Source organism: Chiloscyllium plagiosum, unplaced genomic scaffold (assembly GCF_037043375.1).
Source record: "Chiloscyllium plagiosum isolate Xiang-an unplaced genomic scaffold, Cpla_swu_hap1 HiC_scaffold_46, whole genome shotgun sequence".
Taxonomy (NCBI): domain Eukaryota; kingdom Metazoa; phylum Chordata; class Chondrichthyes; order Orectolobiformes; family Hemiscylliidae; genus Chiloscyllium; species Chiloscyllium plagiosum.
The window spans coordinates 16,501,550-16,518,997 of NW_028270184.1; the positions used below are offsets into that span (position 1 = coordinate 16,501,550).

Consider the following 17,448-nt stretch of genomic DNA (forward strand, 5'->3'; position numbering starts at 1 on the left):
GATTGTCTGAACAAATTGATCAATCTTTGGGGCCCAGTCTGTATACCTGGGCTGAATTAATGTCTATTTTGAATATATTATCTACTGGGGAGGAAAGGGGACTTATACGAGGAGCTGCCATTAAAATATGGGACAGGGAACACCCGATTGGTGATGGGGATGCTGGACAGGGAGAGGTGAAGTTTCCCCTCAAAGACCCCAGTGGGAAAACCAAAACCCGGAGCATAGAGAAGAAATGAGGGAATTGAAAGACCTGATTCTAAAAGGAATAACAGAGGCAGTTCCGAAGTCACAGAATTTGATTAAAGCCTTTGAAATTAGACAGGAGAAAGATGAGACTCCCTCAGCTTTCTTGCAAAGATTAAGGGACTCAATGCGGAAATACTCTGGAATGAACCCTGAGGACCCAGTGGCACAGGGTCTGTTGAAAGTACATTTTGTGACAAGAGCATGGCCAGATATACAAAGAAAGATACAGAAGATAGAAGGATGGAGCGAAAAACCATTAGATGAATTGTTGAGAGAGGCACAGAAAGTGTTTGTAAAGAGGGAGGATGAGAGACGAAAACAGAAGGCGAAAATGATGGTAACTACAGTGGATGAGGTAATTAAGAGGAGAATGGAACCGATAGTGGGCAACCGGAGCGGCGGGAGGCAGCATGTAGGACAGAGAGGAAAGGGGAGAGGACAAGGGGAAACATTTGATAGAGGGTTCGGGCGACAGGGACAGAGATGGAAGTCTCCACAGGCAGGATGCTATTATTGTGGAAAGATAGGGCATTTTAAGCGGGAGTGTTCTGATCTACAAAGGGAAGAAAGGGCAATTCCGCTTATGAATTATGATGAAGAATGGGGGTGTCAGGGGTTCCTGCCCTCGGGGGCCCACCAGGAACCCTTGATAAACTTGAAGGTGGGACCCTGTAGGGAGGAGGTAGTCTTCCTAGTAGATACGGGGGCAGCACGGTCATTGCTGAATTTTAAAACAAAGAAGGTAGAAATGTCGACACGGTCAATTATTTTTTCAGGGGTAAAAGGGGAAGGATTTACTGTTCCAGTATTTGAACCTATGATGATAGAAGGTCCTAAGGATAGGGTCACAGAGGAACTACTGTATATCCCTGATATAGGAAGCAACTTACTAGGGAGAGACTTAATTATCCTTTTAGGACTGGAGATTGGAATTCAGGAAAAAGAAGTAGTTGTACAACTGGCGATGTTGACAGAGGATGCAGAGAGAAAGATAGAACCTATTGTATGGGCTAGAGAAGGGAATCGTGGAAAACTACAGATCCCTCCCCTTTTAATAAATTTAAAACGGAAAGGGGACGTTGTCTGTGAACGACAATATCCTATTTCCATAGAAGGTAAACGAGGACTGCAGCCAGTAATTGAGGGACTGATTAGAGATGGACTGTTGGAGCCATGTATGTCTCCTTATAATACCCCAATTCTACCAATGCGGAAATCTGATGGAACTTATCGATTAGTGCAAGATTTGAGTACATTAAATCGAATAGTACAGATCAGGCACCCAGTGGTGCCAAACCCCTATACGTTATTAAGTAAGATCCCTCATGACCACAAATGGTTTAGTGTGATAGATTTAAAGGATGCCTTTTGGGCTTGTCCCTTGGTGGAGGAAAGATTTGGGACTATCCCCCTATGAAATCTTATTTGGATTACCTTATCTGGGAATGCAGGGAGAATTGCCAATTCCCGAAACTAAAGATTTGTTTTTAAAGAAGTATATACTGGGCTTGTCCTCCTCTTTATCTTTCCTCAGAAAACAGGGTCTATTGGCACAGACTCCGCCCCTTGAATTTGCTGTTCATCCCATCCGGCCAGGAGATTGGATCTTAGTAAAATCATGGACAGAGACTAAGCTGCAGCCAGACTGGGAAGGGCCGTATCAGGCACTTTTGACTACCGAAACGGCAATAAGGACGGCAGAGAAAGGCTGGACTCATTACACTCGGATCAAAGGGCCTTATGGACCCTCCAGTTGAGGAAGATGTCTGGACGGCTGAATCAACGCAAGACCCGCTGAAACTCAGACTAAAGAGAGTTTGAGTAACTGACTATACAGTGGTGACGCGAGCGCGGGATTATTTCTGTATGATTGTATATTAAGCCTTTTTGTGTTTTAGCATAATGATTAGAATACTGGGAATGTTTGGAGTCATGATGCTAGCCCTCTTGGTATTAGGATTTTGTCAAATATCATTTTCATATGTATTATTAATGGTTTCTGAGTCTGATAATCCACAAGTAATAGACACTGATGTATGTAGCTTAGTAAATTGTGGGAATGTAGCTAATCAGAGACAATACCGCAACTCAGAGATACATCTTAAGTCCTATGGGGATGGCCTCGGGAATGGTACTTGGTATTATGGTCTCGTCACAGTACATCGGGCCCTCTTCCGACCAGCACGCGATTGTCCCGATAAAAAGTGTAACCCCATATACCTAACGATAAGGAAAACCACATGTCACAAAGCAGTTTTGGGGGGGTGGCACTTATGAGATACAATTAGATGAAACATTTGGGATTGAAATGAAAACAAATGGGAAGGAGTTTGTGGGCTGTTGTTTTCGAATTAGCGTAGGACACGGAAAACGGGTAGAATTACTGGGTAATGAGATACAACCTTTCACCCCTCCCGATGATCCTAAAGTAGTAAAAATTATAGAGGTAAAGGATTTGCAGCAGACCATCGAGATAGAAACTGGGTACGGGGATGCAAATGCCTGGGTTGAATGGGTAAAGTATACTGTAAAAAGTCTGAACAAAAGCAATTGATATGTATGTGCCTCCGGTAGGCCAGTGGCCCAGGTGGTTCCCTTTCCGCTCGGGTGGAAGCGAGACAGGAAGGGCATGAAATGTATGATAGCCCTGTACCAGGATGAGACTGCATGGAATGATAGGAATTGTACCTCCCTATCTCTAATGTTCCCTCCCTTGGAGAAGAAAGATGTAAAAGTTCCCCCCCACATTTTCCGCCGCAGTTGGAAATCACACGTCGTGTGTGCACAGGCGAGGTTCGAGTCGGTCGAGAGATTTGGGGGAGCTGAAATTATGTACAGAGATTAAGAATGTTACCGAAACGGAGAAGGGAGGGAACTACTCAGCACTAAAGGTTCCCCGAGCGGATCTGTGGTGGTACTGTGGAGGAAAAATATTGAGACCCACACTACCTCCGGATTGGAAAGGGATATGCGCAATTGTACAATTGGCAATTCCATTTACCTTGGCATTTGAGAAGGAAAAGATAGTAGGGAAAAAGGGAAGGGGTAAGAGATTACTGTTAGATACTTCTTTTGATGACAGGATTTATCTGGATTCGGTAGGAGTCCCTAGGGGAGTACCTGAATTCAAAGCTCGTAACCAGATTGCAGCAGGCTTTGAGTCAGCTCTCTTTTGGTGGGTAACAATTAATAAAAATGTAGATTGGATAAATTACATTTTCTATAATCAACAGCGATTTATAAATTATACAAGAGATGTGGTTAAAGGAATATCAGAACAGCTTGATGCGACAAGTAGGATGGCATGGGAAAACAGAATAGCCCTTGATATGATTTTAGCAGAAAAAGGGGGGGGTGGTTTCGATTCTTTCTTCCCTGATAGTAGTAGTCGGGATATTGGTGGCCATTGGCTGTTGTGTCATACCCTGTATACGAGGGCTCACCCAGAGGCTGATTGAAACAGCCTTGTTGAAACAGATGCCCCTGAGAGGGAATCAGACAGAGGAACTTTATCAACTAAATAATAAGGAGATGAGTGAGACTAAGATGGATGAAATCTTTGAAATGATGCTTGTGAATTTTGGGAACAATGTTTAAAAGAAAAAGAGACAAAAATGCAGAAGATAACAGATAGTAATGAAAAGAAAAAGGGGAAATTGTGGGATATAAATGAATTAATGTTATTTCTGCAACTATAAATTCTGATACAGAACAGGAATGAGAAAATATATATTCAGCAAAAAGAAAGGATATGTTAGCATGAGACGTGATTACAGAACAATGGTGGATGTATGGGCAAACAGGAAAGCATCTGTTTCCCCCGCTTACACGGAGACATAGGAACAAACCCTAATCAAAGAGGTCAAAGTGGCCTCTGGATAGAAATAGATGCTGATAGAAGAAAAGATATGCCTAATCAATAACCTACAGTAGACTGACGTCAAACACCCTTATGGGAGTCAGAGATAAGAGTTTGTCAGGGACAAGACAGGATAAACAGAAGTTGTGGGATAAGTCTTAAGGAAATGAGTGACGTAAGCGAAGCAGGGAACAGACAATGGAATAAGGAAAACATATGGGAAAAAACTGTATAAATTGCAAGGGTGTTTTGGGAAATACTGTGCATTTCTAATTGCCGTACCTGGCAATTAGACAAGGCACCCACCTGCAGGTGTACAAATAAAACGACGCTGCTGTTTCAGATATTTGGTCTCGGACTGAAATTATTGATGTGAGTGGGCTTTGCTTCTCACAGTTAACAATGGTGATAGCTAGACAATATGTTGAAGGTGTTAGCCCACTGTGTTCTCTGTCTATGACCTGATGTTTAGATTGATTCCAATCTAAAAAGTGAAATAACAGAGTTTTACATAAATTCATGCAGTTTTTGAGCTCAGAGTTCGACATGAATCTATGTGGTTTTTGAGCAAAGTGCAATGTAACTCTGAAAGTACCAAAGAAATTCACCACACACAATATATATGTGTGCATGTGGGTCTTTGTCTGTCTGTGTGTGTGTCTGTTTGGGGTGGGGGTTGTGAATGTGAGAAAGTGTGTGTTTGTGTGTGTGTGTGTAGTGAGTGCAGAGTGTCTTAAGTTTGTGAGGGGGTGCATGTGTGGGAGTCTGTGTGTCTATAAGGGTGTGTGTGGGTGTCTGTGTGCGCATCTGTGTGTATCTGTGTCCGTGTGCATGTGAGAGTGTGTGTGTGTGTGTGTAGTGCAATGGTGATCACCTGTAATGTGACATGAACCCAAGGTCCCGGTTGAGGCCCTCTCTATGGGTACCGAACTTAGCTATCAGCCTCTGCTCAGCCACTTTCCTCTGGTGCCTGTCCCGAAGTCCACCTTGGAGGATGGTCACCCGAAGGTCCGAGGCTGAATGTCCTGGACCACTGAAGTGTTCCCCAACTGGGAGGGAACCCTCCTGTCTGTTGATTGTTGTGCGGTACCCATTCATCCGTTGTCGTAGCCTTTGCTCAGTTTCCCCAATGTACCATGCCTCTGGGCATCCCTGCCTGCAACGTATAAGATAGACAATGTTGGCTGAGTCACATGAGTACCTGCCATGTACACGGTGGGAGGTGTTCCCATGCGTAATAGTGGTATCTATGTCCACAATCTGACACCATTGCAGCGTCCACCGTGACAGGGTTGTATGGAGTTGTCCTGAGAGCCGGGCAGTTTGCTACGAACAATGATCTGTTTGAGGTTTGGCGGTTGTTCATCTCCATTGATAATGTGTTGCAGGTTAATTAATGAGCACCTCACCAAGACCTTCCCCACACCTCCACTACTTGCCTTTAAACAACCGCCAAATTTTCAGGTGTGTCAGGGCCCCTAAGGGGGCCATATAGCCGCTGTTGACAATGACTGGGGATGCAATGATCCAGAGAAATTGGTGTTATCTGTTCAGAGTTTCCATCCTGAACTGACAGGAATGACTTCTGTAAACCCGGATGTTAGGGAGCAGTTTTACATGTGAAAAGAAATATAACCATCCATAAGTCTATATATGGATGATACTTGCACTGATTATTAATCCTGGACAAACACGAGGACACTTTCACCATGAAGAAATCATGGAAATGTGGAAACTGTGGGAAGAGATTTAATTTCCCATCCCAGCCGGAAATTCATCAACACAGTCACACTGGAGAGAGGCTGTTTACCTGCTGTACACGTGGGAACAGATTTAGTGTTTTCCAGCCTCCAGAACCACCTGCTTGATCATACTGAGGAAAAGCCATTAAGCTACAGTTCCTGTGGAAATAGTTTCAGGCAATCAGTGAATCTCACTGTACAACAACGAGTTCTCAATGGGAAGAGGCTGTTGTCTGTCCTGTGTGTAGGAAAGGATCTGCTTGGATTTCAAACTTGCTGGAAATTGTTTATCTGCTCTGAATGTGGCAAGGGATTCGCATAGTCCCAAAACTGTTGATATAGCAACACATTCAAACTAGCGATAGTGTGGAAAAGGATTCACTCAGTTTATTCACCTGCTTTCACATAGTGAATGTACACTAGGAAGGGACCATTCACCTGCTCCAAATGTGGTAATTAATGCATTCAATTTTCCCAACTGCTCAGCTCTTCCAGCAACACCAGCATCTATCCAATAATCTGGAAAATTGCCAGGGTATGTCCTATACAGAAATAGCAGGACAAATCAAACTCACCCATTAATCGCCCTATCAATATGCTCTCGATCATAAGAAAAATGATGGAAGGTGTCATCAACAGTGCTATTGAGTAGCACCTGTAACCTGCTCAGTGATGCCCAGTTTGATCTTATTCCAGTCTTGGTTCAAACATGGACAAGAGCTGAATTCCAGATTTGATTTGAGAGTGACAGCCCTTGACATCAAGATGATATTCAAGTGTGGCTTCAAAGAGCTTTAATTAGATTCCTGTCTGTAACTCACTCCCAGGTATCTGTTACTATGTAAATAACTACACTGAAACCATAAATTAGATTCCAGTCTGTAACTCACTCCTGGTTATGTATTACTCAAGATATAGAAATCTCCCTGAATCCCTTGATTAGATTCCAGTCAGATTTCTGGTATCTGTTAATCTATATATAAAAACCCCCTGAAACCCTCAATTGTATTACAGTCTGTAACTCCTTCCCTCCTGTTACTCTGTATATAAACCCCCCGCCCCACCCCTTGATTAGATTGCAGTCTCTAACTGACGTCTAGGTATGTGTCAATCCCTACATAAACCACCCTGACCATCCTGATCCTTATATGACAAGTTTTTCATCCTTGCGATCAATCTTGTAAACCTGGACCCTGTCCAACATCAGCACATCTTTCCTTCGATGTGGGGTCTGAACTGGTCACAGCAATCCAAATGTAGTCTGACATTTGTAGCCTCAACAGTACATCTCTGCTCTTGTTTAAGAGCTCTCTTGATATGAATGCTTACATTTGCTTTACTCAACCTGCATGTTAACCTTAAGAGAATCCTGAATTAGAACTCCCAAGTCCCTTTGCAGTTCAGATTCTGAAGCCTTTCCTTATACAGAAAATACACTATGCCTTGACTCTTCCAATCAAAATGCATGACCTCACACTTTTGAACACTTTATTCTACCTACTACTTCTTTGACCACTCTCTCAGCCAGCCCAAATAAGTATGCTGCGTTCCCAATTTCTCTGAAGACTTGTACCATCACCTATCATTGTGTCAACTCCAACCATGCCCTCAATTCCTTTGTCCAGATTATTAATATAGAACATGGCTATTTGCGCTCCACTAGTCACTGGCTGTCTTCTGAAAAAAAATACCCTTTATCCCAACTCTCTGCTTTCTGTCAGTCAGGCTAACACTATTGACTCTTACCTTATTTCACAGCTTCACATACGACACCTTGTCAAATGCCTTCTGGAAATCCAAACAGATCACATCCACTGGCTCAGTTTTATCTAACTTGCTCGTTACCTCCTCAAAGAATTCTAACAGATTTGTCAGACATGATTCCCCTTGATGATGCCGTGCTGACTCTTCCAAGTACTCCATGATCACATCCTTACAATGTGTTTAACTCAAATCTGATTTTTTGACTGTTATTCAAAATATTAAAACTTTGCTTTCAGGCCTGAAGATGATGAACAGCATAGTCCAATTGCTGTTGATATCTGTGAACTCTGTGCTGTCTCAGCAGGGTCGATGAGTGAGTGAATTCCTTCTCCCACACGGAGCAGGTGAACGGTCTGTCCCCCAGTGTGATCTCTCTGCTGACTCAGCAGGGTTGGTAAGTGAGCTAACTGTTTTTCTCACATGGAGCAGGGGGATGTTTTCTCCCCAGTGTGAACTTGCTGGTGAGTTGAGATGATCACCTGAATCCATCCCCAAATAAAAGCACCTGAAAGGTCTTTCATCATGTGAACATGTTGACAGAACATTAGTTCCACAGAACTTCAATAGTACTTTCCACACACTAGACATTTGAAAGTTCTCTCCTCAATGTGAATATGTTGATGATAAAACTGTCCCCAGGAACTTGTATAGTGATTCCTAGTCTGAACATTTAAAAAGTCTCTCCTCAGTGTGACCACATTCATGGTGACTTCAGTTCCACAGAATTCCTGAAACACTTCCCACAATGTGAACATTTGAAAGGTCTGTCCTCACTATGAACATGTTGATGACAAGTCAGTCCCCAGGAGTTTGTATAGCACTTCTCCCAGTCTGGGCATTTAAAAGATCTCTCTGCAGTGTGAACTTACTGGTGTCTCAGCCGTTTGGACGAATGAGTGAATGTCTTCCCACACTCAGAGCTGCTGAACAGTCTCTTCCCAGTGTAACTCTGCTGGTGCTTCATGATGTCAGATGATCACCTGAACCCAGTCCCACAGAGAGAGCACCTGATGTCCCACCAACTTGCTCACATTAATGAGAGACCTTTGAAATGCTCAGCCTGTGGGAAATGCTACAAAATCTCCAGATACCTGTCTTCAGAGTGAACACATTGGCTAAGCATTTAAAAGGTCTCTCATTAATGTGAGGAAGTTGGTGGGACATCAGGTCCCTGGGAGTTTTATAACCCATCCCACTGTTGGGCACTTCAAGGCACGTTGATGGGACATCGGGTCCCCAGATATTGTATAATATTTTCCACAGTTTAGATATTTAAAAGATATCTCATTAGTATGAACATCAAGTTCCCAGAGGTTTTATAAGATTCTCCACAGTGTTGACATTTAAATGGTCTCTCCTTAGCTTAAACGAGGTAATGTTGCAGCAGGTTAGATGATTGAGTGAACCCCTTCTCATAAACTGAGCAGGTGAATGGCCTGTTACCTGTGTGACAGCATCGATGAGTTTCCAGCTCAGAAGGGGAAATGAATTCCTCCCCACAATCCCCACATTTCCACAGTTTCTCCCAAGTGTGACAGCATTTGTGGTTTGTGAGCTTTGATGATTGTCTAAAGCCTTGCCCATGCACTCAATACGTGTGCGGTTTCTCTCCACTGTGAATGCGGCTTGTTCATTCCATGTTCAATATTAGATCATGTTCCTGATGTGATCAAATGGGCAAATCCATCAGATCATGGTGTGATTGTTGGTTTGGAAATCTTCCCCTTTTTTCTGTGAAACTGATGTCAAACAAAAGAAAGAGTGAGAGAGAATCTCTCACAAGACTCTGGCTTCTTTGTGAAGATAATGACTGAAGGATAGGGTTTTAGACACCTACAACTTGGTCATAACTTTGACAGAATCTTCCAAACACTCAGCCTCCACTACTGAGAAGGAGCAGGGTAGCATCTGGATGTGAACACCATCACCTCCCAGTTCCCTCCAGGTCACACACTGTCTTGACTTGTCTGACATCCAGTCTTGGTGGAGCAGAAACTTCCTCCAGATAAATCCTGGCAAAACTGAGGCCTTTGTCTTCATTCCCCAACACAAACTCCACTGCCTTGCCACTGACTCCATCCCTCTCCCTGGCAATTGTCTGAGTTTGAACCAAATGTATCAAAACTATGGTGAAGTATTTCACCCCACAATGAATTTTCAAACACATAGCCCCATCATGATCAAGACTGTCCACTTCCAGCTCAGTAACATCACCTGATTCCTCCTAGTCTCTGCTCATCTGCTGCTGAAACTCTCATCCTTGTTACTCCTGGACTTAACTATTGAATGCATTCCCAACCAACCTCTCACATTCCCCTCTCTGCACTTGCCTGACTTCCTCTGCCTCTGTTAATGGATGTACTTGAGCTCTGTTTGGTGTTTTATAGTTCCTTCCATTGCCTGTTTCCGAATGAAGTTGTTACCACTGCCCATTCTAACCATGTGCTGCTGCCTTGGCAGCTTTCTCTTCCCACCCAAGCTCCCACAATGCTGTAAGGGAGCGAGTTACAGGTTGTTCACCCAGTGATGTAATCCTGAGGTCATTCAAAACCCGTGTCAGTATTCGGTCCAAGTCTGGTTCACCCATCACCTGTTAGTGCTCAAACAGGTAAATTTTCAACTTTATGTCCTTCTATTCAAATCTCTTGGGAGCCTCCTCTCTACCTAGATCTGTAATGTTCTCCAGCTTCCAGCCCTCTCAAGGGCAATTAGGGCTGGTCAATAAATACTAATCCAACCTGCGATGCCCACAACCCAAGAAATAATTGTTACAAATGTCCTTTGAGATATCTGCATTACCTCTAATTCCAACCTCCTGAGCTTTCTCGATTTTAACTGGCCCACATTTGGTGCCGTCAACCTTCAGCGGCCAAGGTCATAAACTGTAACCCCTCTTCACTAAACCTCTCCTTCTCTGAACCTCAGTTATGGGCTTTAAAATACACGTTGAAAACTATTTAACCATAAACCATTTTGTAACTTCTCTAATAGCTAGTTGCTTGACTGGGGTTAGAAGTTGGTCTATAACACTATATTGATATAAACTAATGGTCATTGATTTGAACACAGATCACTGTCCCTTCATCATTATTTGGTGAATAGTTCCTTACCTAATGGCATTGTGGGAGCTACAAAGGGAAGATAATTGCCAGCAGAAAATGGTAAGGGGATGATCAGCTGTAAAACCTCATTTAAAGAGTCAATGGAAATAACAATAAATTATCTAAGACAGTTACACCCATTCTCGGAGTGAGAGGAAGTTAGACCATGACAGGGAGTTGATCAAGGACAGTACAGATGAATCAGAGAAATGGATGGAATTTCAGATTCAGATCCAAGTAAAGAGGGTCACCCTAGCCAAACAACCATGTAAAGTTTGACAGATAACAAAGGACAGTACTAGAAGCTGAACTGTGTAGGTTAATAGTTAAAAGTATTGAAATAATTACATTCTTTTCAACTTTATAATCAAACGCTGGAGTCTGCAGCTTGAAAGAAGTCAGAAGCACTGTGGTCCTAGGCACCAGTGATATAGGTAAGAACTGTTATGATCCTACAAGCAGAATTTATAGAGTTATGAGCCAAGTTAAAAAGTAGGACCTCAAAGGTAGTAATCTCAGGATTGCTACCAGTGCCACATGCTAGTCAGAGTAGGAATGATAGAGTAAGGAGGATGAATGTGTGGCTTGAGAGATGGTGCAGGAGGGAAGGGTTCAGATTTTTGGGACATTGTGACCAGTTCTGGGGGAGGTGGGACTGTTACAAATTGGATGGTCTACACCTGGACTGGACTGGAACCAGTGTCCTTCGGGGTGCTTTTACTAATGCTGTTGGGGAGGGTTTAAACTTATGTGGTGGGGGATGGGAACCAAATGAGGAGGTTAGTGGACAGTAAGGAGTTAGTGACTAAAGCCTGTAAAGAACTAGGTAATTAAGTCAGCATGACTAAGGGGAAGAGTAGGCAGGGAGCAGATGATGAACGCAAAGGAACTGATGGTCTGACATACATTTGTTTTACTGCAAGAAGTATAGTAGGTAAGGCAGATGAACTTAGTGCCTGGATTAGTACGTGGGAGTATGATCTTCTTGCTATTACTGAGACTTGGTTGAGGGAAGGGCATGATTGGCAACTAAATATCCCAGGATATAGATACTTCAGGCGGGATAGAGAGGGAGGTAAAAGACGTGGAAGAACTGTATTACTGGTCAAAGAAGATATCAGTGTACTGAAGGAGGGCACTCTGGAAGACTCGAGCAGTTATTGTTAATCACTGAGCCACCGTGCTGGGTTATGTGGCTACCATTGTAGATTTTCAATTTATTTGTTATTATGGTGCATAGTCTTTATATTTATCTACTACACGCATAACTAACATGTATATTGCATGTAAGAGAATAAAGCGTCCCTTGTGTTCCCTAGGGATATAATATCACAAACGATTCCTGATGAAGGGCTTATACCCGAAACACCGAATCTCCTGCTCCTCAGATGCTGCCTGACTTGTTGTGCTTTTTCAGTGCCACACTGTTTGACTCTGATCTCCAGCATCTGCAGTGCTCATTTGCTCCTGTAATATCACAAAGTCTGACACTGAGCCACACATTAAATGCTAAAGTCGTCATACTCATTCTGGACCTTTATTAAAAAGTGACAACTGGTGGTGGTTTACCCTGAGGGACACCACACCACAGATAAGCAGAAGGGTTAAAAAGGGATTCCCTTTACTCCTTTAGTAGTAGCCTTATGGATTTAATCCCACACTGTTGGCATCATGAGGAAAACTGGCAAACGGCTCCAAGAAAAAATTTGGCTTTTGGAAGTGTCTTCAAGGAGGAAGATGTAGATTTCCTTTTCCAGAAAACAGCAATTCTTCATATCATTGGTTGAATGAGCTGTTTTTGTTCCATTAACCCTCAAGGAGTGGGATAACTATTTAGATGAGCACTCTAAACACAACACCCGCACCAATCAACCACACTGCTCCGTGGCTCAACATTTCAACTCCCCCTCCCACTCTGCCGAGGACATGGAGGTCCTGGGCCTCCTTCACCACCGCTCCCTCACCACCAGATGCCTGGAGGAAGAACGCCTCATCTTCTGCCTCGGAACACTTCAACCCCAGGGCATCAATGTGGACTTCAACAGTTTCCTCATTTCCCCTTCCACCACCTCACCCTAGTTCCAAACTTCCAGCTCAGCACTGTCCCCATGACTTTAGATTAGATTAGATTAGATTACTTACAGTGTGGAAACAGGCCCTTCGGCCCAACAAGTCCACACCGACCCGCCAAAGCGCAACTGACCCATACCTCTACATTTACCCCTTCACCTAACACTATGGGCAATTTAGCATGGCTAATTCACCTAACCTGCACATCTTTGGACCGTGGGAGGAAACCGGAGCACCCTGAGGAAACCCACACAGACACGGGGAACAGACACGGGGAGAATGTGCAAACTCCACACAGTCAGTCGCCTGAGTCAGGAATTGAACCCGGGTTTCTGGCGCTGTGAGGCAGCAGTGCTAACCACCGTGCCGCCGTGTCCGGACTTGTCCGACCTGCCTATCTCCTTTTCCACCTATCCACTCCACCCTCTCCGCCCTGACCTTCATCCCCTCCCCCACTCACCCATTGTACTCTATGCAGCTTTCTCCCCACCCCCATCCTCCTCTAGCTTATCTCTCCATGCTTCAGGCTCATTGCCTTTATTCCTGATGAAGGGCTTTTGCCCGAAACGTCAATTTCGAAGCTCCTTGGATGCTGCCTGAACTGCTGTGCTCTTCCAGCACCACTAATCCAGAATCTGGTTTCCAGCATCTGCAGTCATTGTTTTTGCCAACTCTAAACACAACACCAAGTGCTGGAAACAGGGTTTAGAAGCAAGATATTTGATGACTGGCGTTGACAGGGTCTGTCTTGTTGCTGTTAAAAACAGCAACTCTATCATTTTACAACTGAACAAAAAGTCATAAATCCCTACTGTGGAAACAGGCCCTTTGGCCCAACAAGTCCACACTGACTTTACATTTACCCCGGACTCATGCACCTAACCTGGACACCTTTGAACACTATGGGTAATTTAGCATGGATTAGAGTGGTGCTGGAAAAGCACAGCAGTTCAGGCAGCATCCGAGGAGCAGGAAAATCGACGTTTCGGGCAAAAGCCCTTCATCAGGAATAGAGGCAGAGAGCCTGCAGGGTGGAGAGATAAATGAGAGGAGGTTGGGGGTGGGGAGAAAGTAGCAAAGAGTACACTAGGTGAATGGGGGTGGGAATAGAGGTGATAGGTCAGAGAGGGTCCACCCTCCTCTCTGACCTATCACCTTCATCCCCTCCCCCAGAAAAGGCATGTCAGAAAGGCAAGGTCACGGTGATCATGGGAGACTTCAATATGCAGGTGGACTGGGTAAATAATGTTGCCAGTGGATCCAAAGAAAGGGAATTCTTGGAATGCTTACAGGATGGCTTTTTGGAACAGCTTGTCATGGAGCCCACAAGGGAGCAGGCTATTTTGGACCTAGTGCTATGTAATGAACCAGACTTTATAAAAGATCTTAAAGTAAGGGAACACTTAGGAAGCAGCGATCATAATATGGTAGAGTTCAGTCTGCAGTTTGAGAGAGAGAAGGCAAAATCGGATGTAATGGTGTTACAGTTAAACAAAGGTAATTATGAGGGCATGAGAGAGGAACTGACGAAAATCGACTGGAAGCAGAGCCTAGCAGGGAAGACAGTACAGCAAAAATGGCAGGAGTTTGTGGGTATAATTGAGGACACAGTACAGAGGTTTATCCCCAAGAAAAGAAAGATTATCCGGGGAGGGATTAGACAGCCATGGCTGACAAAGGAAGTCAGGAAATGTATCAAAGAAAAAGAGAGATCCTATAAAGTGGTCAAGAGCACTGGGAAATCAGAAGATTGGGAAGGCTACAAAAACAAACAGAGGATAACAAAGAGAGAAATAAAGAAGGAGAGGATCAAATATGGAGGTAGGCTAGCCAGTAATATTAGAAATGATAGTAAAAGTTTCTTTCAATACATAAGAAACAAACGACAGGCAAAAGTAGACATTGGGCCACTTCAAACTGATGCTGGAAGCCTACTGATGGGAGATAAGGAAATAGCTGGAGAATGTAATAAGTACTTTGCATCAGTCTTCACAGTGGAAGACATGAGTAATATCCCAACAATTAAAGGGAGTCAGGGGGCTGAGTTGAGTATGGTTGCCATTACAAAAGAGAGAGTGCTAGAAAAGCTAAAAGGTCTTACAATTGACAAATCTCCTTGGCCCTAATGGGCTACATCCTAGAGTTCTGAGGGAGGTGGCTGAGGAAATAGTGGAGGCATTAGCTGAGATCTTTCAAAAGTCACTGGAGTCAGGGAAATTCCTGGATGATTGGAAGACCGCCATTGTAACCCCATTGTTCAAGAAAGGATCAAGACAAAAGGTAGAAAATTATAGGCCAATTAGACTAACTTTGGTTGTTGGTAAAATTCTAGAATCCATTGTTAAGGATGAGGTTTCTAAATTCTTGGAAGAGCAGGGTCGGATTAGAACAAGTCAACATGGATTTAGTAAGGGGAGGTCGTGCCTGACAAACCTGGTAGAATTCTTTGAAGAGGTGACAAGTAGGTTAGACCAGGGAAACCAGTGGATGTGGTCTATCTAGACTTCCAAAAGGCCTTTGATAAGGTGCCACACGGGAGACTGCTGAGTAACGTGAGAGCCCATGGTGTTCGAGGTGAGGTACAGGCATGGATTGAGGATTAGCTGTCTGACAGAAGGCAGAGAGTTGGGATAAGAGGTTCTTTTTCAGAATGGCAGCCGATGACAAGCGGTGTCCCACAGGGTTCAGTGTTGGGACCGCAGCTGTTCACATTACATATTAATGATCTGGATAAAGGGACTGGGGGCATTCTAGTGAAGTTTGCCGATGATACGAAGATAAGATTAGATTAGATTAGATTAGATTAGATTAGATTACTTACAGTGTGGAAACAGTTTAGAAGGTTAAGGGGAGATCTAATAGAAACTTACAAGATAATAAATGGCTTGGAAAGGATGGATGCTAAGAAATTGTTTCTGTTAAGCGGGGAGACTAGGACCCGTGAGCACAGCCTTAAAATTAGAAGGGGTCAATTCAGAACAGAAATGCGGAGACATTTCTTCAGCCAGAGAGTGGTGGGCCTGTGGAATTCATTGCCCCGGAATGCAGTGGAGGCTGGGACGCTAAATGTCTTCAAGGCAGAGATTGATAAATTCTTGATGTCACAAGGAATTAAGAGCTATGGGGAGAATGCGGGTAAGTGGAGTTGAAATGCCCATCAGTCATGATTAAATGGCAGAGTGGACTCGATGGGCCAAATGGCCTTACGTCCACTCCTATGTCTTATAATCTGTCTGTGTACAGATCAGGTATTTGTAGGTTTTGCTCCCACTTGCCTTGAGAGCAGCTCACAGCTTCTTTATACTTCCAAACTCACCTTTTTAATTGTCCTGAAGCCGAGATGAGGTTTGAATTCCTGATCAGCAGGAACAAGAATCCTTTTACTGTCTCACATCATAGTCAATTTCATAGCACTATCAGAGGAGGGGAAGCTGAAATGGTCCTGCAGAGTCCTGCTCATGGGCACCGTTCAAATTCCCAAACCCACTGACCCAATCACTGCAGCTCCTGGGAATGGAAATAAAACAAACAACAAAACCCAGTCTCAGCTTTGTGAATCTTTAGAAAATCCTTGGGAATCAGGATCAGAAGAGAATGAATGTTGAACTGCCCAACTGAGGAGAGACAGTCAAAGCAGTTTTCCCTTCTTTCAGAGGGAACTCTGTAAGTTCTTCGGTAATATAGTGGTTAGTGTCCCTGCCTGTCACACGGGAGACGGGAGTTCAATTCCCCGCCGGGGAGAATAGCTGTATTTTTGTGGGTGGCACAGTGGTTAGCACTGCTGCCTCACAGCGCCAGAGACCTGGGTGTAGTTCCCGCCTCAGGTGACATTCTCCCCGTGTTTGCGTGGGTTTCCTCCCACAGTCCAAAAATGTGCAGGTTAGGTGAATTGGCCATGCTAAAGTGCCCCTGGTGTCAGGTGAAAGGATAAATGTAGGGGAATGGGTCTGGGTGGATTGCTATTCGGAGGGTTGGTGTGGACTTGTTGGGCCGAAGGGCCTGTTTCCACACTGTGAGTAATCTAATCTAATCTAAAACTGTGATGTTCTCAGGGACATTAACTGATCTGAGGCATTGAACAGATTCCCACCAGAGCTGCTTTGCTTTTGCTGTTGTCACTGCCAGGAACAATAAATTATAATTCCCTCATTGGGAATCAAACCCAGGCCATGGGGATGAAAGCTTATGCTGGAAACGTCGATTCTCCTGCTCCTCGGATGCTGCCTGACTGGCTGTACTTTTCCAACCCCACACTCTTCAACTCTGATCTCCAGCATCTGCATTCCTCTCTTTCCCCCATGAAATCACCCTGACCTAACTAGACCACCAGGGACGAAGATGAGCATGAATGCATAATTTCTTAATGACACAGCTTTTGCCTTATTTTTTAATCATTGGAGATTCATTTCTCCTCCCAAATGATCAAGTCATTGATTTTTTACAGCACGGAAAATTTCCTGCTGTCACTGTGGCCTTGTGTGTTCTGACATTTCAAATGTTCATCTCAATAATATTTTCCCTGCAATGTTTTAATCTCAAAAGACACAACAAATGAGATTGAAGATATTTTAAAACTTATTCATTTTGTGGAGTGTTGACATTACTGGCTAGCCTGTATTTATTGCTCGTCCCTAGTTGCCCCTAGAAGATGGTGGTGAGCTAC

At 43.9% G+C, this 17,448-nt stretch overlaps 1 pseudogene; it reads right to left on the reverse strand.

Moving 5' to 3' along the window:
• Positions 1-8,017: 8,017 nt before the first annotated feature.
• LOC148136245 (uncharacterized) lies at positions 8,018-10,201 on the reverse strand (annotated as a pseudogene).
• Between the last annotated feature and the right edge of the window lie 7,247 nt (positions 10,202-17,448).